Source organism: Taudactylus pleione, unplaced genomic scaffold, assembly GCF_031769625.1.
Source record: "Taudactylus pleione unplaced genomic scaffold, aTauple2 ptg000183l, whole genome shotgun sequence".
Taxonomy (NCBI): Eukaryota; Metazoa; Chordata; class Amphibia; order Anura; family Myobatrachidae; genus Taudactylus; species Taudactylus pleione.
In genome coordinates this window covers 12,349,569-12,375,738 of record NW_028284585.1, presented here as the reverse complement: position 1 = coordinate 12,375,738, position 26,170 = coordinate 12,349,569, and the positions used below count along the sequence as shown (strand labels likewise).

General features: G+C 39.9%; 1 pseudogene; it reads right to left on the bottom strand.

The window, feature by feature from the left end:
* Positions 1-17,976: 17,976 nt before the first annotated feature.
* LOC148519791 (uncharacterized) overlaps positions 17,977-26,170 on the bottom strand; it is a 46,642-nt pseudogene continuing 38,448 nt past the window's right edge.

Genomic DNA, 26,170 nt, shown 5'->3' with positions numbered 1-26,170 from the left:
GCTGTGGGGGCGGGGAGCTGTGTGAGGAGTATATATAATGTTTGTATTTATACAATATATATACATTAATATGGGGCCCCAAAGCAGCGTTTTTATTATCGGTTCCTAGTCCCGATAATTATAATTTCTTGTCACCACTACTGCACGTGTGTGTATATATAGTGTGCTGCATTGCCGCGTCCCTTCCCTCCCCCTGAACGTTTATCGAGTAACGCCAGCGGGAGGGTGGGGGTCGGGTTTTCCAGTGATGGTGCGTTCAAGCATTCCCCTTTCGGGGCCAAGCTGCTAAATGCTTCACAATATGCTGAAAGAAAAGCCGGGGCCACTGGCTTGTGTTTGCCCCCCAGACTGAAAGTTGCCAGCCAGCCCCTGTACTGGAGTACCCTAAGCTTGTGTATTTAGGGCCTAATTCAGCTTCAGACGGAATTGCAAAGCTGCTTGCAAGCAGCTTTGCAATTCCATCTGTGCATATTTGGTAATGCAGCAGGAGGCATCTTGCCTCCTGCTGCCTTACGTATCCAAGCTGTGTTGTCCAATGCAGCATCGGATACTCTGTGGAACATCGCCCGGCTAAGGTGACACTTGGGGTCACGCAGACGGCCACTGCAGGTTAGAGGAAGAAGCCAGGAAATCTCCATCAGACAACACTTCTTCTCTCATCCCCAATGGCAGTGACATGCCCACAAACGACAGCAGACTGTCAATCACTGACAATCTGCTGCCAGTCTCCGTGTGGTATCGCAGACTTGTTCTGCACATGCGCAGAACGGATCATGCGCCTGCGCAGATTCCCGATCACTGCTGAATAAGGCCCCTAGTCCTTTTCTATACACCTTGTACACAGGATTGTGGGGTCGATTCAGACCCGGACGCTAAGCTGTGCTCTCTCACTGCCAAAAGGGGTCGGGTATGCAGATTCCGCGAATGCACTGTCTGGTGTAAGGACACCCTCTATGTCTTAGAGAGCGATGGCAGAGTGAGCGAACGCCGGTATAAAGACGCCCACTTTTCTTTCTTAACACACGTCATCTCCATCTGTATGATTTTCTTTCTTAACAAACGTCATCTGTATGATTAATCAGAACCATCGAGAGCCATCGGAGCTGCACGCAGCGCTTGAGGTAGACCCTACTCCACCGCAAGCACTGCAATCACTGCAGGCTGAAATACAACCAAGTGACGTGTACAATGACGCTTCCATGCTAATTATTCACACCCATAAAACACAGGTTAGACGCCCAGACACGCCTGCGTTTGCAGCACCAGTTCACAAGCATCTTCCCCTGATACCATCCACAAACGGCACATTCTGTCACTAAAAGTAGCGCTCAGTCTTTGTGCTAAGAGCGCACGATTCCCGATGGCAATGACTGGTTTGCGCACGTGCACTGCAATGCATACGCATGTCGAGACGGGCGACAGTCGCCCATAGCGTGCCTCCGCGGCTTAGTGTGTCTAGTACAGAAGTTAACTCTATCTGTAAATTTGCAGATGACACCACGATAGTGGGTTTGATCAGTGATGGGGATGAGGACAGTTATAAGGAGGAGGTGGATCAACTTGTAAAGTGGGGTGAGGATAACAAGCTTCAATTGAATAAAAGAGAAAACCAAGGAGGTGGTGGTAGATTGTAGAAGCACTAGGAAAATTGCCCCCGACCCTTATATTTAAATGGTTCAGAGGTAGAGAGGGTTAGTGGTTTCAAGTTCTTGGGAATAACTTTTCTGATGATCTATTGTGGTCTTCACATATCTCATCAGTAGTTGGGAAGGCTTTGCAACACCTTTTTTCCCTAAGAAAACATACAGCAAGTGGTTTATCAAGGTCGTTACTTGTAAATTTTTAATTCCTGTGTAATTGAGTCTTTTAACGTACTCTATCACTGTATGGTATGGAAATTCCAAATGTTCATATTGTGGATCATTAGTTAGGGTGATTAAAGCAGCTTAAATACACACACACAGGAAATGGGAGGGGCCGGGCTGCACATCCTAATATTAAACATGATAATAGGTGCTACCATGCTGAGACCAGTAGTTCTACAGCAAAAGGAGAGGGGGGAGGAGCAGGTGCACACTATAAGCACTGAGAAAACAAATGATCAAAATATCTATAATAGACTGCAATAATTAACATGGTTTTAAATGTAAGGTTTCTTAGTACATGTTTGGCCAAAGATGTTTGCCCACCTACCACGTCACGGTGAACCTTATACAGGGTCTATAGAGAAAGGAACAAAGGGAACTTTAACTGACTGCCCATGCAATAGCTCCTGCTCCTCTGTAACCATCGGGCTGCCTTAGTCTTCTGCTCACTCCCTTGATTAAGGGGGAGATTTATCAAAGAGATAAAGTGGGGAGAGCTAAGTACCAACCAATCAGCTCCTAACTGTCACATTACAGGCTGTGTTTGAAAAATGTCAGTTAAGAGCTGATTGGTTGGTATTTTATTTCTTTCCATTTTATCTCTCATCAAGCTTTGATAAATCTCCCTCTAAATGCACTGTGCCGCAGCACTGTAACACTCCTAATGGGGACAGAGAGCTGACAGTCAAATATGGCTAACTGCAAACCTGCCCCCACCTCAGGGTATGACTGCTCTGCTCCATGTCACACTGAGCTGAACCAGTCAGAAAGCAGGGGACGGTGCTCATTAACAGTGAGTGCAGATTGACAATATAACAGTGGCTAGTCCAGAGAAACAGACCAGAACGGCCAGTAACAATTGTTGATAGCAGGTGCAGGCGAGCATTACCTGTGGCCAGCACTTCTCAGAAAACAGAACTGAACCCAGAGTCGACGCCCCTCCCCTCCCCTGCGCCCTGTACAGCCTTACACCCAGCTCAGCCTTAGTTACGACCCTGCCTTTCACAATGTATAAGACGCATTCGATGGCAAATATGATTTCAATGTCTACTCTATCCACAGCGCCTCCTTCCTTGTGGGGAATGTATCTTCAGTATAAATGATCAGAGAACAGGCAGGTACAGGCAAGCAAAATTTGGAAAGGCAATCCACTTTTTATATAAATATAAAAACACTGAAAAAAGAAAGCTTATGTTCACAAGTCCAAAAGTTCACATTGAAATAATGTTGTACTGTATGTAATAACAGGTACAGCTTCCTTAGACATGATATGTTCCTGTGTGGTTCGTCAATCGTGACTCCATCTATAGATTGTAAGCTTGCGAGCAGGGCCTTCCTACCTATATATCTGTTTGTTATTACCCAGTTTTGTTCTGTTAATGTTCCAATTGTAAAGCGCAACGGAATATGCCGCGCTATATAAGAAACTGTTAATAATAATAATAATCAGGGACAAAAATACAGTATGTATATATGCACCAGGGGGTGTGTGTAGTAGCATGCATGTTGCATAAGCAATGTACACAATCTTTGTTTACAACCATATCAAGCCAGAGGACCTTTTATCTGTTATAGTTTTTACCATATGTGGGTGCTGATGCTAATTTGACTTCTATCTATTGTTTAGTGTCAAACCCTTTCCTGACCTTGTGTGAACTCTGTTTGTCCTGACTATATACCTCTTGTTATTTTACTTACATTTTTACTTACTAAGTTTGAGCCAACTCAGCCTGATTGGTACGGACATTATACTGTATCTGGCTGCTCTATCCACTTGCTTCCTATGCTTACTTCTGCCTCAGCTGCTTGACCTCATGAGAAAGCATCTTGGGCTGTACAATCCAGACCAGTGTACTATTGGACAATTCAGACCAAAGTAAAAAGATGCTTGATGAAGATTAGAATATGTATATGGCAGTTGACCGTGGGCCAATCAGAATCAGGGATGGGTCACTTGGAGGCGGAACTAAGCTCTATGCCAGTGTTGGCTAACCTTGACACTCCAGCTGTTGTGGAACTATAAATCCCAGCATGCCCTGCCACAGTTTTAGCATGCCCTAATAGCAAAACTGTAGCAGTGCATGCTGGGTTATGTAGTTCCATAACAGCTGGAGTGTCAAGGTTAGCCAACACTGCTCTATGCCATCAGGAAAAAGGAAAAACCATCGGTCCCAGTCTGCCATAGTTTTTAACCCTAAACTTCCGCAGCATAAACCTATCCTCCCCCTGTAGCCTAACCCTCCCGCCTACAGCCTAACAGTAATGTCGACATTCTGACAATGTCGACATTTCTGAAAATGTCGACCCGTTGCCTGTCAACATTTTAACAATGTCGGCATCATAACTGTTGCCATTGTGGTGTCAACATTGTAAATGTAGACATTGTACTTGTTGACCTTTTAACTACATCCCCTATGCACTAAGGTGCACACAAAACTCACTATTATTTTATTCACAAAAGAGTTAATCTGCAGTGTACAGTACATATTTCTATTCTCTATAGTAGTAATCTGCAGTGTACATTATATTTCCATAAACTATTGCAGTAATCTGCAGTGTACAGTATATTTCAATTCACTGTATGGGTAATATGCAGTGTACAGTATACAGTCATTCTATTCACTATAAGGGTGGTCTGCAATATACAGTATAGTTATATCTCTATAGGCATAATCTACAGTGTACAGTATATTTCTATCTCTATAGGGCTAATCTGCAGTGTACAGTATAGTTATATACTCCATGGGGATAATCTGCAGTGTACAGTATATTTCAATTTTCTACAGCGGTAATCTACTGTGCACAATATGCACACCAAAAATGTTGCATTGTAGCACAATTATTAGTTGCCAAAATTTACTTTAATAACATTTATATTTGGCCTTGGGCATTTTCATTTTTTTTTATACTTGACTAGTTTTATTAGCATATGTTTTATATGCATGTAACATGATTTTTAGTCCACTACCAATAACTTCCTGGTAATATAACCATTCACATACCATAATCTTCGTGCAGTTAATTTTGATACATTGTAGTTTTTGTCAGGTTATTTACTGCAATAATTTGCAATTACATGGGATCCATGCGAAGGAATACTTTTCTGAGTTATGCCCATATCCACTGCCAGCAAATATTCTAATAAGTACAAACAAATTTCTATAAAATGAGATGCCAAAGAGATTTATATAACAGAATGGTTTTCATTACTTTTGTACATGACCTGATTAAATTTCCAGCCCTTTATTTATTTCATTTTTGTTTTTTGGATTTGACTTGATTGGGCATAATAAAACGCTGCATTTTACAAATGAATCACCAAGTTCTCAGTGTTTATTACCTGTATCCTAGAACATAATGATGAGTTTATATTTGGTTAATAACTGGAAACGTTTTTTCCATATCTTATTCAGTTGTTATGACTCTGACAGGATTTTTTATTTTTGATAGAACGATACATTGTTGCTCTTATAAATATTGAAATATACAAAGAACTTTTTGCAGTCAGTCATGTTGTCATTGGATTCAAAGGCTTGTTTGTCTTAGTCTCTATTGGGAAACAAGGGAAATGCGCCAAATGAACAATGAAAAGCAAATTTACTGGCCAACCATCAAGTTCAGACAGCTAGACATTTCCCAAAATAAATTATTCTCTACAGATTTTTGGATAACTTTTAAAAAAGAAAGTACAATGGGCTATAATTATAGAGAATGTTGAATATGTTGGTAAATGTATTGAACCATAAAATGACTATAAAGTAAATTGATGCAACTGGGTGACTTTATATAACACTTATATGACTAGTTGGGAAAATGTAATGTTTTATATTCACTTGTGTGTCTTTCTTTCTTGGGGTTTTATACTGGTAAGTCCTAGGTTGGATAATAATCATTTATCGTAATTGTGAGATCTACTGTTGATTATAACTGATTCTTTCCTAAACTTCAACAGCTCCATGATACATGTAAAGGTTTTCTTTTCATTGTTGCTGGTTATTTTTTTTGCAAATAATTCTCTTTATTTTAAGCAGTCTTCAGTTGTTTTGAAGTGTTCAAGAATTTTTTTTTATTTTTTTGGCAGATTCACTTTTAACTTTACAACAGTTTGGTTAGTATACATAATTATTATCTTCTGCTCCTGATTAATTCTCTGTCCAAAAACTTTCATATGGCTTTCACTAGAAGACATGTGGCAGAAATGCCTTGACGTTTACTTAATTAAACAGTCAATGTCTTCAAACAGATACTGTATATGGGAGACACTTCATATAAACACTATAATGTGTAGAAGTTGTACTTTGTGCCATATAAGTAGAGGTCTGTAGATATTGAATAAAAAGAGGGAAGAAAACACTCTGAAAGCATACATACTATATACAGATATATGTTCTTGATAAAAGTCGGTGAGACTGAAACGTCGAGCTATGATCATTGTTGTCTAGGGTCTTCTTCTAAAGGTCATGTGAGTGCCACAGTTTACTTTTATATATACTATATATATATATATATATATATATATATATATACAATCTTGGTGCATAGGTTAAGAAAAAGTTAAATTATTTAATATAGGAAGAAAATGTACCTAACACTTTACTGAAAGTGGTTAAAATGGCTTTGTTTGGGAAAATAGGTGTATGTGATACTTAATAAATAATTGCTGTATTTTGGAAACAAGTCGTTTCCACCAAATGATCCCATATATATAAAAATAAATAAATATTAACAAAAACGCAAACAGTTGTCCCATTTTAAAGCTACATCTCTTCAATTTTTACAAGATCTGTAGAGTTGTGAATCAACTTTAGAGTTGTTATTTTCTAATAAAACTCTTTATTATAATTTACCTGTTAAGGTGTATGCAATGCATTTGTATTTATTTATAGAATGAAGTCAAGCAAATTAAACAAAAAAAAGTATTGTAAATGAAATGTTAGCAACTATTCTTAGTAATATCCTTGATACATTTCTCATGATCTGGTGTCTTCAGTTAAGGTATGAACTTTTTGTCTGTCTTTGCTATTTCTATAACAAACTCCTAAGTGAGAAATATAGGTGTGGGTGGTTGTTTGTAGTAGAAAGTTTGGCAGACTGAGCAAGTCCACTGCATCTTAGCCCATTTCCACTTGTTACACTGGTTCTCTGACACTGAGATGCTTAACGTCACTGAACCACACTGTAAGGATTGGTTTGATTGGTTGACACCATCTTGTTGGGTGAGCCTTGCATGTGTTATTGGAGACATTTTATGTTATGTGTTGTTGTTATAGCAAATGGCCCATGCAATGCTATTTGAAGTGAGCTTTATTATGCCAAATGATTTCACTAAGGAGACAGCCACTCTTACTTCCGTCATCATAGTGTTTTAAATAAATAATAATGATGACCAATTTCAACATCACTTATAGTATGTGTCATTGTTAAAGTGTTACAGTCTATGTTTAAGACATAGAAACATGAATTTGATGGCAGATAATAACCACTTGACTCATCTAGTCTGCCCTTTTTTACTTTTTGGCAACATCAATCCAATAACTTCTTTGTAAGTATATTCTTATGCCTATCCCAAGCATGTTTAAATTGTTTTACTGTCTTAGCCTCTGAAGGGAGGCTATTTCACTTATCCACTTCCGTTTCCATGTAGTAATTTTTCCTCAAATTTCCTTTCAACCTACCTCCCTCCAGAAATGATGCCCTCTTGTTCTAGTACTTCTCTTCTTTTGAAGAATGGGCCTGATTCAGAGCCGGACGCTCTGACCAGAGCGCTCGCTCTGAATCAGGGCCCTCCTACATGAAAATGGAGCGTCCTCCTGGACGCTCGCATAGCTGTGGGTGACCACCCACAGCTTATGCGATCATCCATGATGATGGCCGCGATGGTCAAGACCATCACGACCGTCGGGCTTGCGACGGAGACCCTACGGTAGGGTCTCGCTGCCGCAAGCCCTGGAGTGATTTTGGCTCTATCAGAGCCAAAATCACTCCCACTGACATCACTACTGATGGCAGTGGGGCCGGCTTCAGACGGTAGGCGTTCCCATGGGAACACCTCCGTCTAGCAGCCACGCCCCCGGCATGCCCACCAAAGGGGGCATGCTGTCAATCAACATCGACAGCACGCCCCCTTTGGTGCGAGACCCGGAGTGACGGCTACCCCGTCGCTAGCCAGGTCTTGCGCATGCGCATGACGGAGCTCCCTCCATCGTGCGCATGTGCAGTGGGGTAACATCGACCCGCTCGCGAGCGTCCTGCGCTCGCGAGCGGGTCTGAATGACCCCCAATGTCTCCCTCCTGCGCCTTGTTTAAAACCCATGATATAGTATTTCAAACTTTATATCATGTCCTTCCTTTCCTTTCTCTGCTCCAAACTGGATGGGGGATGTTGTTCAGTGAAGCTTAGTTTATTGTAGGTTAAAATTAGTGTTTACTCAAACCCAATGCAAAATATCTCCTTTGATCGGCTGACCATTTGTGTGCAGATGTAGCATGTCTTAATCAGGCTCACTATAATTTTAGAACCAGTCTAGGGGCAGCCATGGATGTGGGGTCTAGCCCTGATTAAAAGTGTATTAAATCACAAAGTGTAATTTAAGAATCAGTTTAAAAAACAGTTGAACAAACATTGAACAACATCTACAATCAGGTAAACTCAAAAAACTATTGATTTGCAAATGTACTGTCTGAGCATGGCTAGGAATAAGAGAGGCACAAATAAAACTCTTAGAGGTGATCCAGTCAGGATGCCGGTGGATGGGATCCTGGAAGTCAGTATACTAATGCCGGAATTCCACCACCCGTCAGAATGCTGATATCAGCATCCCAAAGGTTAGCACGCGGGTTGTGGTTAGCATTAGGCCGGGGATTGGGGGGTTAGGTATTAGGACCTGCCGGGGTGGGTTAGGCTCTGACCGGGTAGGGTTAGGCTGCGGTGAGGGCGGGTTAGAGTTAGGAACAACTGGGGGGGAGGGGGGAAAGGTTTAGGCACCACCGGGGTGAGGTTAGGGATAGGCAGCATTGGGGGGAGGTTAGGGTTAGGCACCACCAGGGGAGGGTTAGGCTACTTACCATCCCCTGTCAGGATATGCAACATTGGGATGCTGCTGTTGGACTTCTGACCACCGGCATCCCGTCTGCCAGTAAATCATACTGATTCCTCTTAGAGCTATGTGTGCAAATGCTAGGAACTTAGGAAATAAAGTCACAGAGCTAATAACAATAGTGACAAGGGATGATCTGGATATCGTGGCTATTACAGAGTCATTGTGCAATGAAAATCATGACTGGGACATAGCTATGCAGGATACACTTTATTTAGAAAGGACAGAATAGGAAAATTGGAGGAGGGGACGCAATGTATGTGAAAAACAACATAAAGACTACTTCAATACAAATTATTGAAGAATAACTGAGGCCTTTTGGGTGACCATAGAAATGGGCCGGGTATGAAATCCCCGCCAAGTGAAATGTTGCCTCCGGAAGCCCGAAACAGCAGAATCCTGACAGGGCAGGTAAATATACTAACCCTAGTCTTCTCCCCCCTAACCCTAACCCTCCCTTGGTGGTGCCTAACCCCAAATCTCTAAGTCCCCCCGGGGATGTCTAAACCTAACCCTCCCTTCCCACACCCTAAATCTAACCCTCCCAGAGGGTGCCTAACCCTACCCTCCCCCCATATGGTGCCAAACCCTAACCCCCCTTCCCCTAGCCTAACCCTAACACTTCCCTGGGGGGTTCCTAACTCTAAGTCCCCCCGGGGGTGCCTAAACCTAGCCCTCCCCCCCACAGCTAACAGCTAAAACTTCCCGCTTACCTTCATTCAGGAAGCTCCTTGTCAGGATTCTGTCATTGGGCTAAAGATAAGCATCGGTATTTAGATGCCTATCTTTAGTACTAAGTCGGGATTTTGCCACCGGGATTCCGTCAGACAGCTTCCCATGCATCAGGATTCTAACTACATCTCATAAAAACAGGGGAGAAGGACATTATTTGCACTTGGGTGATTTGCAGACCACCAGGCCAGGGGGAAGAAATGGACAAGAACCTTTGCAAGACATCACTAAAATGACTTTAAAAGGAGAGGTAATAATCATGAGAGACTTTAATCTACTTGATGTAAACTGGGATTATAAGTGGTACTTTTGCAAGTTCCACTAGAAGTGGAGACTTTCTAAATGCCTTGCAGGGAGAATCCCTCAAGCAACTGGTGAGGGAGCCCACTCACAAAGATGCTATACTATACATAATACTCACAAATGGTGAGAGGATATCAGATGTCAATGTTGGAGAGAACCTAGGATCCAGTGACCATCAAACAGAGACTGATTTATACCACACAAAAACAAACATGTTAGATTTTTGGAAGGCTGATTTTGCAGAGATGTGGAGATGTGTAAGCACTTAATTGGCAGATTGGAGGAACTTGGAAGCAGTGGAGGAGAGGTGGGAAAAATGTAAAAGTGCAATACTGACAGCAACAGTTCTTTGTATTAATAGTGTTAGGAAAGGCACATGGAAAAGGAAGCCAGTGTGGGCCGTAGATGTAGCTTATCTAGACTTTAGTAAGGTTTTTGACACTGTCCCACATCGCAGACTGATAGATAAACTCAAAAACTTGGGATTGGATTCTAAGATGGTAGAATGGATAAGAACTTGGTTGCAGAATAGGAAACAGAGAATTGTAGTAAAAGGAGTGCAGTCTCAGGAGGGAAATACTACTACTGTACCCCAAGGTTCTGTACTTGGACCAATGTTTATGTATTTGTTGGTGACATTGATAATGGTATTAAAGGGAAAGTATGCCTTTTTGCAGATGACACAAAAATTTGCAATAGGGTGGACACACCAGGAGTAAGACAAATGATGGAGGATCTAGGTAGACTTGAGGAATGGTCAAGATCATGGCAACTACATGTTAATGCTAAAATTTGCAAAATCATGCACTTGGGTCTCAAGAACCCAAAAGCTAATTATAGTAATAAGGGTACTCTAATGGAAACTACTGAGGAGGAAAGGGACATAGGAGTCACTATTTTAGGTGACATAAAGGCAAGTAAGCATTGTAACAAAACAATGAGAAAGGCAATTCAGATGCTTGATTGCATAGGGAGAGGAATCAGTAGCAAGAAGAAAGAAGTAATAATGCCCCTGTATAGGTCATTGGTATGGCCTCATCTAGAATACCGTGTTCAGTTCTGGAGGTCATATCGCCAGAAGGTTTTAAACACATTAGAGACTGTGCAAGGAAGGGCAACTAAAATGGTGCATGACCTACATCACAAAACTTACCAGGAAAGACTAAAAGATCTTAATATGTATAGTTGGTGCAGAAAAGGGAAAGGGGGGACATGAATGATAGAAACTTTCAAATATATAATGGGTTTTAACAAGGTGCAGGAGGGAGACATTCTTTATTAATTATGCATTTGGGGTAGAAGCTGTCATCAGTTGCTAGGGCGTTTAAAAATCTGGGCATAACCAAGGACCAGTGAGAATGCACTCTTGCACTCTATGGAATTAGGTGCTGCTAGAGGAAATGTTGCATTTCTATAGGTTTATTAGGAAGCCAGTGGCATACATTACAGCTATGGATTCCTTAGTCTGATGGCCTGTGTTATTTCAACCGTCTGCACACTTTTCTCTCATCATTTCTTTCATTCTGAGACCTATGTTAGACATTTGGTTTCTTTATTTTTGTACTTTCTACTGTATTTCTGTTTACTTCTCATTTCTATGAAAGCTAATTTCCAGCTAGAATGTTGTACATGCCATTAAAGTGGATGATGCGGTTAATCGTTTTCATGTATAAAACTCAGTAAAATGTAATTGCAAACAATTTACCACTGATAACAAATCATGTCAATGCAATTTTCTGCACATTTTGAAGAATAAAATAGTTTGATTATGATCAAGATTATTTTTATACTTTTAGTATACCCAATTACTGGGTGGCATTACTGCAGCAATACCACAAATCTACAACTACCACTACTACTACCATGACTACCACTACTAATACTGTACTACTGCTGATACTACCACCACTACTAAGCCTATAAGACTACTACCAATACTACTAATACTACTATCGCCAATACTAATACTACCACCAATATTACTACTATCGCCACTACTAAATACTACCACTACTACGACTTCCACCACTACTAAAACAACTAAGACTATAAGACTACTATTACTACTACCAGCACCACTTCTAAGACTATAAGTCTACTACTATTACTACTACTACCATTGCCACCACCACCTATAATACTACTACTGTACAACAACCACCACTGCTACTACCGCTACTGTACTTCCATTACTACTACTCTGTTTTATCTCTTGCAGACCTCCTCTGCTGAAAAACTTTTACTTTACAATACATTACAATAACTTAGGATCAAGAATGCACATAAAGTGGTTCTTGTATCCAATTTTACTAAAAATGATAATGTCACCAATTCTAAGGGTACTGGTTATTTTTTGTTCATATCCCATATAAGTTTTTTATACAAAAATCCTCTGCTCTGAAAAGGTAATCAAGCTAATTTTGTATTCAACAAAAATTGTCATTTATTAACACGTGGCACACAATAAAATATTAAGTTAGCTGAAGTTTAGTTTATCATACCTACATTATAACTGTCTATTACGCATACACAGATTTGTTTTCTATATAGATTGCTACATTTTTCGGAGATAGCTGTATTTTCTTTTTATTAAATTCACAATGTAATTTAATCTACTGTGCCTCTAAGCAGCTAAAATACTTATTTAAAAAGCAAAACAAAACACTTACTGTGTGTACTTACTATATCAAAAATGGTAACATCAGGCAGTTTAATAAAAGAAAGTCCTATGTGGTACAACTTTAAAAATGTCCATAAATAATGTAAATCTAGTTATTAAATCCACAATGTAATTTAATCTACCTCTAAGCAGTTAAAAATACTTGTTTAAAAAGCAAAAAAAAAAAACACTATATAAAAATTTGTGACATCAGGCAGTTTAGTAAATGAAAGTTCTATGGTACGACTTTAAAAATGTCCATCAATAATGTAGATCTAGTGTAGTTAAAAGACTGTAGAACATAGCAGCAGTACATATAATGATAGGTATGGCTACTGTACTCATTATTGTAAGGCACTGTAACTAGGAAGGAATCAGGAAAATAAAATAAAAATAAATGTACTATTGTGTTGTTGTACCAGCATGCTGTATTCTTTTGCCCTTTACAATTGGTAGCAAAACAATAATAAAATAAGAGGCAAATAAACTACATGTGTTATGAGAGCACAATGCAAACTACATGGGGGTTGACATGATAGGGGTCGAGCACAATACATAACATATAAATTGGGTGGGGGGGGAGTAAGAGCACAAAAAAATACAGAAGGGAGAGGAGCATAATAAAGAACATGCAGACAAAGGCGGTGAACATATATATGGGCGCTGAGAGGGGGGGAGCAGGTACTAATTACCCGTGTCTGGGCTTGCTGGAGGGGCCTGGCAGGGGCCCGGGTCCAGCACCACCCCCCTCCCTCTTACATCACAGCAGCCCAGCACATGTTGCCATGTGCTGGGCTGCACTGGGAGACTAAGCATCCACAGCAGTCTCCTATGCCGGTGGGGGGAGTGACCACACTGATTGCGGCCCCCCACTGGCTATGCACCAGGCTGAGGGGGATCACAGCGCTCCTCACCCCAGCATGCAGCACTTCGCAGTGATGTAAAACTGTTATCTTCATTTTTTTCTAAGGGGGCATCCCACGATTAGGCCATTCCCCTATTACCCGGGTCCAGCGCAGCTCTTGGCGGGCCAGTATATGGAAGGGGGAGAAAAGATAATAAATAACATAAATTTAGGAGAGCACATTGTATAATCTATAGAGAGAGGCAGGGAAAGAGCACAATAAAAAAACATCCAGACAAGAGGCCCAAAATACAAAATACAGAATATAGAATAGACGGTGCACAAAACAACATACAGACATGGGCTTAGGAGCAGAATAAGTACAAACAGACAGTGTGGAGAACAATACAGGACATATAGACAAAGGGAGGAACACAGTACAAAGCATATAGACAAGGGGGAGCACAATACAGAACATATAGATGGGGAAGATCACAGTACAAAACATTAAAACAAGAGGAAGTGAGGTTCACAGTACAAAGCATGCAGACAAGAGGAAGTACAATACAGAACACATAGACAGGGTAGGCTCACAGTAACAACATCCAGATAAGGGGGAGCATACAGTATTTTGTGCATCAGATAGGGTGGCACACCAAGAATGCTGTGTGAACAGCACTCCGGGGTACTTGTGCCAGGAATCACAGTGAGAAGAGTGGAACTAATTTCCCATCCAAACACTACATGGCTGATCTTTGCAAGTGCAGAGATCAGCTGCAGCAAGGGGGGCTGATCATCAGTCCCCCCTGAAACATGCTCCACTGCACTCTAGCATCAGTGGGGGTGGGGGAGGTGTAATTTAAAGAAATATGAGGATGGAATGGGGTAAATTATTAAACAAATTACATTGGTCACAGGGTAGTAGTAGGAGGAGAGTGCAAAAAACAGGGGCTTTTTACAAGGGGGTTAGTGGGTTTATAGAACTGATGTTTTTTTACTTCTAAGGTCATGTTGGGTTTTTCTATGTTTAGGATTTATGACCACTGGGGGTCTATTGTCAATGGGGGGTGGGAAGTTATTTTTTAATGAGGGTCTATGGACAAAGGGGGATGGGGGTGCAAAACACCCCCTAGATATATATTTTGAAAATAAAATATTTAAATATATTATTAAAAATACTTTTTAAACTTTATTAAATAATACAAAAAAAAAACGAAAATTTCTGAGCGGTTTTGTGGGAAAAAAATAATCAGTTACAATAAGTGGTTAAGGAAATGTGCAAGATGGTAAGGGTGGAGCAACAATAGCACACGCCTTACCACCCCCTAACCTCAACCAAGGTAGAACGCCTTCATTTCATAATCAAAAATAAGCTGGCAAAGGTAACCTGAGAGACTGGTTTACTGTGGTCTGATGCTTTACCTGTTGTACTGTTTGTTATCAGAAGTACTCATAGAGGGCCACTGAACATTTTTCCCTATGAAATTCTGTTTGTACAGCTCCCACATATTATGAAAGGCCTGAAGGCACTGCAAATGATGTGACTGTGAGTTATCTGATAAAAATTACTAATCATTTAAAAGACTTGCAAGCATCTGTGATAGGTGCACAACCCAAATTGCCTGCCATTTGACAATCCATCAAAGCAGAATATAGGGTCATGGTAAGAAGTTTCTTATAGATTCTCTGACAGATCACTGGAAAGGTCCATACAAAGTATTGCTGACAACATTGACCACTATAAAAGTAAAGAAGTCAATGTTGATACATGCCTCTCATTGCAGGGATGTAACTTCTCCCATTCCAGCATCCTAGACAGAGGATCTGAAAGACTGAGTCCACTGTAAGTGATGGGTGTATTCCTTATAGAACAAATCACCACCTTGTGAGAAGGCAACAGGCTAACCTGGAGGTTCTCAGTAGACCTGCTGTACCACAAAATCCACTGAGAGGTCTTGTGCCTGTCTCAGTACCGAACTTAACATTTGTAGTTTCCAGTTTCTCATTGTACCAGAAAGAAGGGACAATTCCAAGAAGAAAAGCACCATGCAGTCTGCCTCAACAAAGACACTTTAAAGGACAAGTAGCTTGCATACTATGCACAGGCCCATTGATGGTGTTTTCAACTGCAAACCTCTTGGACATTCTGTGTCAACAGATAATCTGGGTAATGATGTCAACTTCTGCCTTCCCATTCCTGGTAGTAATGATTCAGGTACAGTAGCCACCACCCCAGAGTTTATTGAAGCAGTAATTTAATTTAGCAAATTTAGCAGATATAAAAAGGGTAAGGAGAGACATGTCCAAATTTGCATAAAGGTATGGAACCAAGAGAGCTATAAAATGCAAAGCAAGGGACAGCAATACCACTCTAAGGGCAATGGAAATCAAAGAAAAGATAACACTGGCACAATCACCCAACACCAATATACTTATATAATAAATTAAAAATGTCATCCTTGTGATGAAAATAAAACCTACTGTGAAGAGATGGCACCAATTCAGATGTGTATTTGTATTTGTTAATACTGTGTGTTCCCACCAGAAAATAGATGTGATAAATGAAGTCACTCCCTGATAAGATAGGCAGTGAAGAGGACAATTTGTTGTCTATGCTCCCATGTACCTGGGAGGCAGAACCAAATGAAACTAGTGCTCTACCCTTTGAATATCATAGAAATCACTCAGCTGGGATGTGGTTCACCTCATGGAGGACCAGACTTGTGGTACTGACAGCGGAAAATCTGCCCAACATGAGTTATCCCTTTTGTTTAAATAAGGCCTCAAATAATATCACTGAACATCTCTGAATCAGGCTCTCAGTTCTGTGCCTCTTATATTGGTTTGTGACTTCTAATTCACAGTAGTGGGATAATTGTTCCTGATATAATTGCTTGTTCACAAATAAGTTCCATGGCACCATATAGCACTGTCCATATAAAAAGTATTGCAAGCTATATAAAATTAGAATTTGTCATTTTTTTTCCAGGAACAAACACCTAAAAGATATATTGTCAATAGTCACAGTATGAAATAGAATAATACTGAAGTCATTTGCCAACATAACTTTGTTAACTTTACCATAGAATGAAACTTTCTAAAAAAATAAGCTTGTACCTAATAGCAAAGCCAAAGTGGTCACACCACTGACCATAGAAGCCAACAAAATATTTTTAATTTTAAATATTTGGTAGTATCCCTCCATATGACTGAAAAATGCCATGCATAGACATAGATAATGGCAGCACAAATTTTGAAGATACCCAAGCTCCCACAGCCCCCATATAGCAGGCTACTATGCCTCCGACCCTCAGCATAGTCCACCTGAACAAGGGTGGAAGATTCCATCATCATGCTACATACTGTAGCAAGATTTGGGACTGTCCATCCTCCTTATATCCAGTCTACATAGTCCTATAACATGCATTATACTATTTACGCTTGTCATTCTAGGATACAACATGGTTTTATAATATCCTTAATAAAGTACACTGTTAGTGTTAATATGCTTTATACCTGTACCCATTTAAATTTCAATATTAATATTAATATGTTTTCTCAGTTTAACCTAAAATGTATCTGTTAAGCCAGAGGTTCCCAAACGCGGTCCTCAAGGCTTCCCAACAGTTCAGGTTTTAGAGATATCCATGGTTGAGCACAGGTAGTTAAATCAATTTGACTGAGGTACTAATTAAGTCACCTGTGCTCAGTTATGGATATCTCTAAAACCTGAACTGTTGGGAAGCCTTGAGGACCGTGCTTGGGAACCTCTGTGCTAAGCCTTATAACTAGAATCTTTTTTAATTGACTAGGAAGAGTAATATAAATTAATTATTAATATTTATCATCTTTTCCATATTTCAATAAAATCTGGGTGGATTGGCTTTTTACTGTTCTATAATTACTGCAACTTGTCTTTTTTCTGTTTTTACAGGTGCCTGTTGTTTCTTTCATGGTGTGATATATAATATATCTATGTATTATTTCTGATAGAACAGTGTGCTTTATACAGTTCTTCAACATACTTTAGTTTAAAGTGCACATTCATATGTTAATATAATGTTGTATAATACATGAGGATTAAGCTAGTACAGATGTGACCTACAGTAATTGCTATGTCATTATGATAGGAATGCAGATAGTTGATGCATGAATCCCCAGAAAACACTTGTGGAGTGACCACACTTAAAAAACTACAAAGGGTACTTATTTGAATAAAATATACTGTTATACTGTACTCTGTAAAGTCTTAAATCTGAGCACAGACTTCTTAGATATGTAACATTTTCAAAACAGTTACATGCAATTTATGTAAAATGTTATGTGATGAGAACAATATGTATGACATTTCTGCTGTAAATACATCTAAATGTAGTATAATGCAATACAGAAACACAGAAATAGAAATAGGCCTGGAAAAACATACACAAAATATTTTTCATAGTCCATCTTTTCCTTCACATTCCCCTGACCTTTTTATTCTGCCCTTTTATTGTCATGTTCTTCTTCATCATATTCTTCTTCACCTTTATTATCCTCCTCCTCCTTCTTCTCTTCCTCTTCTCCTTCTTCTTCCCTTTTATCTTCCTTGTTTCTTTTATCTTCATCTTTTTCTTCTCCTTTTTTTATCTTCTTCTTCTTCTTCTTCCCTTTTATTATCTTCATATTTTCCTCTTCTTCTTCTACTTCTTTTTCCCCTTTATTATCTCCTTTCTCCCTTTAGTTATGTTTGTCTTTTTTTGCATCTTCTTCCTCTTCTTCTTGTTGCGAGAATCAGCTCATACTTTTGAATGAAAAGATTATATAACAAAAATAATATTATAAAAAACATAAGACAGTATAGAAACAATCTATAACATTTGGTTACCAAATACTGAGAACAATCCCAGATAAAAGATGAGTGACATGGAGTGAGCAGAAAGGAAATGTTTAGTCTCAAAATATGGTCAAAATGCATGCATTGGAGACTATAGGGCATATACAATTGGGTGCGAGGTTTAGCAGGGATAAAACCTCACTCCCCTCCTGCCAAATTTAGAAATACCTTGGGTATGTGCGCTCCCGATACCCGCGGTATTCAATTAAAAAAATAGTGGTGGCTGGGTTTTCAGCTCTGAAAACCCTGTGCTGCATAAATAATAAAAAAATATTCTTCACTTACCTGGCCGGGGGTCTCCGGTGGTCTCCGTAGCTCCCGGTGGTCTCTCCTCTCTCTTCTTACTGGAGAGGGGGCTGCTGGGATCCCCGGGGGCTCCTGGGAGGCTCCAGGGGATGGTGGGAGGGGCAAGGGCTGCTGGGAGATGAAGTTCTCCCAGCGCCCATTCTGGGGGCAACACGGACACTGGGGGGCACACTGGCAGTGGGGGTCACACACACACACACACCCACTCATACACACACACCCACTCATACACACTTACAAACACCACACACACTGACATGCTCACTCTGCTGCAGAAGAGCTGGCTCCGACGTTAGATGCAGAGAACAGCATTGCAGAAGGTAAGTAATTAAGGACTAATTAAGCAAATTGGAAACTTCCAATTGCTTAATTAGTCCTAGGGGGGGGGGGTGCCACTGGGGTGCCAAAGCAAGTCCCACTGATTTTTCCTAAAATGAACGATTTTAGGAAAAATCATGCTTGCTCTGGAGGTGCGTGAAAAAAACCTCCCGGAGCGAAAAGAAAAAAAAACACGCACCTAATTGAATAGCAAAAAACCCGCACCTGGAGGAAAAAAATCGCAGGTGCGGGTTTTTTGCTATTCTTCCACCCAATTGAATATGCCCCTATGTGGCATATTTACTAATGTTCGATTTTGATTTTAAAGTAATTTGACATTCGATTTTCATTCAATTTTGCTTGTCGAGATTTACTAAAGGCAAAATCGAATGTCAAATCAAACATAAACCGAATTTCACTGAAATCTTGCTCAAAATCGAACATCGGAAAAACATCTGTACTTTTACAAAGACCAACACACAAATCCCTTATTTACTAATATTCAATTTGAAATCATACACAAATTTGAACTTTAAATCGAACTTCAAATCCCCAGATGAATAGACCTGCTTCAAGCTTTTGATTTTAGCATGAGCAGGTCTAATTGACACAGATCCATGCACAGATCAGTGAGATTCATGCATGTATCTGTGTTTAACTAACCTGGAAAGACTTAAATAATAAAAAAAATTGGTGTGTTGTCCCCCACTAAAAGCACAAACAGCCCCGGAGCCAGTCCTAGTTGTGAAAATACAGGGGACAAAAGACATAAGTGTCCCCTGTATTTAGCACTACTAGCACAGGGAACAAAATGAATAGGGGTCCCTTGTATTTGCCATAACCAGCACTGGACTCTTTCTAGTGGGGTTGTAATGCAACAGCCAGGGGAACCCCAGCCAAAGCATTATGCCTGATCACTAGTCAGCCGAGGCCAGGGATCCCTGGGGTGGTGGGGATCCCCCTAATAAAGGAGATGAGAGGTGCAAGCTAACCTTTAGTAACCTTGCAGTTCTTACCATTGAAGTCAATGGTGGGAACAGTTAATTGGCTGAGAGAGACAGAGGCTCACCGCTCTCAGCCAATGAACATTCAGCCCCGGCATTTCTAAGAGAAATGCTGCAGCTGCCCTGCCATTCGTCCTTAGAGGAAGGATCAGTTCGTGGTTTGGGCTCATCGTTTTTTCTTTTAAGAAGCCTACATGGAGAAGAGGACCAGTCCAGGTATTGTAGATGAGTATTTGTAAATGTGTATGTGTAATAGATTTATACTGTGACTGTGTGTGAGTCTTGTCTTTATTTTAACATTTCTTTACAGGTGAACTAGAGGTAACAGTGGGTCCTTAATGCCCCGCATGCTGGTACTTGTGGTTCTCTAAGTACCAGTATGCTGGGGGAGGCTTGCTGGGACCTGTAGTTCTACTGTTAAAGACAATGTTTTTACATTTATTTTTACACTACACTTTACACTATCGACCCCGCACCCAATGCCCAGGGGTGCCGGAGATAGCCCCGGGCTATCAGCCTAGGCCTGGGGTGCCCTGGAGAGGGCACCCCAAGGGATCCTCAGCCTGGGCTGACTTGTGGTCAGGCATAATGCTTTGGCTGGGGGACCCGGTGAAAGGGTTCCCCTTGCTGTGGCATTACACCCTCACTAGAAATTGTCCAATGCTGGTTATAGCAAATACAGGGGACCCCTACTTATTTTGTCCCCTGTATTTTCACAATCAGGAAGGGCTCTGAAAAGTCCAGGGCTGGTTGAGCTTTTAGGGAAGGAACCCACATCAATTTTTCTTATTTAACTCTTTCCAAGTTAGCTAAACACAGATGCATGCACGAATCTCACTGATCTGTGCATGCATCTGTGTCAATTAGACCTACTTATGCTGAAAACATAAGCATGAAGCATGTTTATTACTTTGGGGATTTGAGGTTCAATTTTGAGTGGGATTTGGTGTTCGATTTCCACATGGGCATGCAAAATCGAACATCAAATCACTGTTCAAATTCAAACCAAATCGAATTCAATTTAGAATTGCCTTCTAAAATTGAATTTTAGTAAATGTGGGATTTTAAAAGGGATTTGCAGATTCCATTTGGTTCAATTTGAGGTGAGCTAAATTGAATATCAAATCAAATGTAAAATCAAACTTTAATAAATATACCCCTATCGAGTTGCTGGATTGAAAGATGCAGCTAAGAGTATAGTATGTTCCAAAAAGAATGCTATAACCTATATAGCAGAAACAGTTATTTTTATTGTATGTTACAGTATGCCTGTGAGGATGTAGAGATATAGGCCACATGGATGCACCCACCCAACCATATGATCTGTATACAGTAATTACCGTAATTTCAAAAACTCTTTTGGAGTAATCCCAGGAAGAAATAGAAAGCAAAAGAAGTAGAGAGGGAAGATTCTTGACAAGTATTGTATATTATGATATGGCTTTGATCATTGTGTGGTGTCTCTGGAAGCACTGCAAATTAGGGAACAGCCTGGTGGATGTTCTGAACCATAAGGTGGAATTTCTGAGGAGTCAGGACTGGTTATATGATTTGATATTGGTAGATGTCTTGTCATCATCTTGAGGAGTAATAATAATAATAATAATAATAATAATAATAATAATAATAACAACAACCATAATGTTTGTTTATTTAGTGCCAGTATATTCTGTTGAATAAAACAGTAACAAAATGTGCAATAAAAGACAGATAAAGAGAGAGAGTAAGAGGGCCTTGCTCGCAAACTTAGAATCTGTAGGGTAATATACATTGATCCACAAGTATGAGTGCTACATGTTGCATATTGGCCCAGCCAGATTGTATAGGTTCTTGGTGTGCTGGGTGATCCAGTCACACAGGAATGTTGGCCAGAGGTCAGTAGGATGTGTCAGTGTAGAAAGAGAACATATGTAAAGTTATGTGTGGACTGTGCACAAGGGATACAATTAGCTAGAATAACTTTGAGAGGTTATGTGGGTGGTTCAGGGATTTGATGATTATGTCTGCATAGGTGAGTTTATATGGATTGCTTGAAGGTGTGAATGCCAGCAGAAAGTCTTGTTGTTTGTGGGAGGGCATTCCACAGAGTGGGTGCAGCCCGAAAAAGTCCTGTGATCGTGAATGGGAGCACGTAAGAAGTGTGGATGAGAGACATAGATCTTGCAAAAAGAGAAATGAGATATTTATATATACAGTAAGTGAACAGATGTACTGTACAGTATGTTGGTGTAGTCTAGTTTTGTTGTTAGCCTTATATGAGAGAAACCAAAATGATCTGCCTCCAGACTTAGAAAAGTACCCGTATATATCCCCAAACTATATTAAATAAAAAAAAACACATAAATACAGTAGCAAGACCTTTGGTAATAAAAAATGAAACATGATGAGAACACAAAGAAATGAAAACTGCCTTATTTTTACCTCACATCAATTTCTTTTTACAGTCACATTTAAAAGTAGCTTTATTCCCCATCACTATAACCACATTTTTTTCTTAATTAGAATGATAAAAAATAATTTTTTGTATTACAAAATTTAATTTTTAGTTCTCTTTAATTTATAAGTAGCTTAAAAGTCAGAGTGCCATAGGCGGCATGCCATTTTGAGCCTCTATATTGTCACAGTGTCCCTCTAATATCATTATATTTGGCAGTACCGGTCACATTATTTCCTACATTATATGATTTTTACTGTAATGTTTTTAAATAATTGAAAAGGAAACATGAACTTATATATCAACCAAATTGCAAAGTTGTAAAAAAAAGTACCCAAAACATTAACTTTATTGAAATAGAATAAATACACATTCACAGAAGGAAGCCATATACTGTACATACTCTCTCGTCAGAATAAAATGAACAAATTTAACACTAGTCATATGCTAATCTAAAGACGATGAAACAATGGACCTTGCGTGTGAAATTCTAAAATTATGAGGAGATGGTACAAAGCACATTCAACCGTAATTGTTAGCTTGACAAATGTATCTTGCCAGTTTCTGGGGTCTATGTACTGTACTACGCCTTGTAGAGAGATAAAGTGGAGTGAGATAAAGAGCTGATTGGTTTGGAACTTCATCTCTTGCCACTTTATCTGTCTCCAAGGCTTAGTACAGTACATCTCTCCCTTTTATGTCTCTTACAGTATATGACATTCTGTTTAAGCTGGAACATCTGGAAAATCTGGGTGATTTCAAAAATGAAGGTGAAAATACTGTAACAACAAATAAACTTCATAGACAGCACTTCCATTTCATCAAACAGAAATCATGATTTGCTGCTCTAGTTGCTGGGGGTAAATAACATGAATTAATTTCCATTTCAAGGAGGTTTCAGAGGGACTTGAATAAAAATAATTCAAGAGAATTATTGAAAAATAACAATTATGCTGAATAAGCTTGGGTATTATGATGGTCCCAAGTCTTCATGCCTAAGAGTTTTGCAGAGTGAATAAAAATACTGGCACATCAATCACAATGTTTCTCAAACCAGTTTATGTTAAACTTGCTCATCTCTCTGAAATATTTAGTAGGAGTTGGTGAGAACTTACACTATGTCAAATAAGGTTATATTCTATAAACGGAGCATTTTTTTCTATGCTCACTGGACATTATGAGCCTCAAATCAGAAAATAATATGTTGAGTCTATAAAAAGTCTCAGCTGTGAGCCACTGGGAATATCTTATGAAGAAACAAAAAAATCACTTTTAAGAAAGAACTTGAAGAATCATGTTTAGGATTACAGAACTCATCATTTACTTTGGGCTCAATTAGCATCAATATTGGTGCATTGAAGACTGTAAGAGAACCATGATAGCATGATGTGGCAATATATTAATATTGAGTTCAGTGCCTTTTAAAACTGAAGTTGGAAAGCACAACCTAAGTGTTAGAGCATAGAACCTATTGTAAGTCGGTGACATTGTTTAATCTACTTCTACAAGGTTTTGTGTGTTGAGCCTGCTTGTGCTAGCACTAATGTGCAAGTGACCCCAAAACACTCTGGACACTGGGAGAATGTTGGTCGGACTGGCGGAACTGTTGGTGTTACTAAGTACTAGCATCTTCTGCAGCTGGGGCACTGCTAATACATGGGCGACTTGGTGAGGCTGGATTTTTTTTAATACCAAATCGGAGGATGCATAAATCTGAATATTTATTGGGGGCTATGTACAATTTGAGGTAAATAGAAAAGTAATTAATGGAAATATTAAAACTAACACACAAACAGAAAAAGTACACAAAACTCATTTGTCTTTATTAGTCACAGTTTTCAATAAAATCATGTCAACTTACGAGTATGATATTGGCAATGCAATGAACTTCACTATTGTGTGGCTTTTAAACATGATCCGTATTCCATTCAAGCTTGTGCAGTCACAAAAGCGGAAAGCTGAAAAAAATGTCAAGCTCAGGTCTTAATAACACAACTTTATTTATTTCATGTTTTTGGTGCCTGAAATGCATTCATGGCACCATAACATTCCATGTAATTATACTTATGTTTTCAAAGATAAAGTAAACTTAACATACAAGTCCAATAGGAAAATAAATGTTACATGACGGCTATGGAGAAAAAACCCAAACCTTTGACTGATGTGGGGAAAGTACGTTGGAAATGATATTGAAATGGACTGACAGTATCTGCGACACATCTTGAGGGGGAGGATCTGCACAAAACACAAGGGAGGGATCTAAAAGTCTCTGCAAAAAATGCCTTCTAACGTCATCAAGAGATGGCGTTAGTAAACAACTTCAATATCCAAAGATATTCTTGGACAGGGCATCGGAATAGTGATCATGGGGTCTATTCATTATTACATAATGAGCACTTTTGGTAATTAATGTTTTAAACTCACTGTGAGTTTAAAAACTGTTTGGAGGCATTCATCATGCCTCATAAACTAAAGTATCACTTCCAAAAAGCTGCTCTTTTTGTTGAATCAGCTTTTCAGAAAAGTGATACTTTTACCCCTACACTTGCTGTGTCCTTATGGATTCCCCATTGCTGCCGGTGTTTGCACCCCCCACCCACAGTTGCATCCCCCATCTGTGACCCCCGCTATCCCCACTGCTGTGTGTAACCTTTCCCTGGCATCTTCTGTGTCATCGTTCCTCCACCCTGCTGCTGTGTCTAAACCCCTCGCATCCATTCCCAGGTGTCTGCTCTTTCTCCCCTGTGTCCTCTGTCCCCCCTGCTGCTATTGTCTGTTCCCCACATACTTGTTCTGGTGTAGTGTCCAACCATACCCCCCATCTCTCCTCTCCTCCTCCTGCTGCAGTCTCCCATCCCCCGCATACTTTCCCCAATCCGGTGTCTGCTCCATTCCCCCCATCCCCAGTGTCCTTTCTCCTTACCCTGCTTATATGTCCTGTCCTCTGTATCCTCTCCCTCCCCCACTCTGCTCTAACCCTCTCACCTGTCTCCTCCACCCAGAACAGCGTTGCAGAGTCTGGACGGGAGCAGGTGAGTCGAAGCAGGAGGCAGTATGGGCTGCACACAGGGCTGTGGGGCCCAAGAGCTCCCAGCTTCCGTAGCTCTGTAGATACAGGAGGGGGGATCTGAAATGATCCATCTGCTTGCTGCAGCTTCTGCGTATAAGTCTTCACAGGCTGCCATGTAAATGGCAGCCTGTGAAGATTATTGGGAGCTGTATGCCATCTCAGGATGGCATACAGTAACACATCAAGTTCTGAAAAAAAAATGTTTTTTCAGAACTTGATAAATGGGTCTGATACTTATTTTATACAAAAGTATGTGAAAAATTTAATTTTCACCTGCTTTTGTATAAATTAAGTGGTATACTGTTTAATAGACCCACCCCTTTGTAATAAAAAGCTGCTGATACCATATAATCATACACATGAAGGGAAATAAAAATAAAACAGCTTGATTTTAGGGAAAAATTCAATGATAAATAGGCCCCTAAGCAAGAAATAGTTATTTATACATGCAAACGTGTCGATAAGGGTAACTTACATCAATTCTACAATTTCTGCTTTTATAGTGATTAAGCTGCAATGATGTTCCCTCTCAAAAAGTCACAATCCCATTTTATATGGGAAATGTTTATGCACACTGTAGATGTACATATCTGTCTGAATTAGGGGTGTGCACCGGCCACTTTTCGTGTTTTGTGTTTTGGTTTTGGATCTGGATCTTTCTT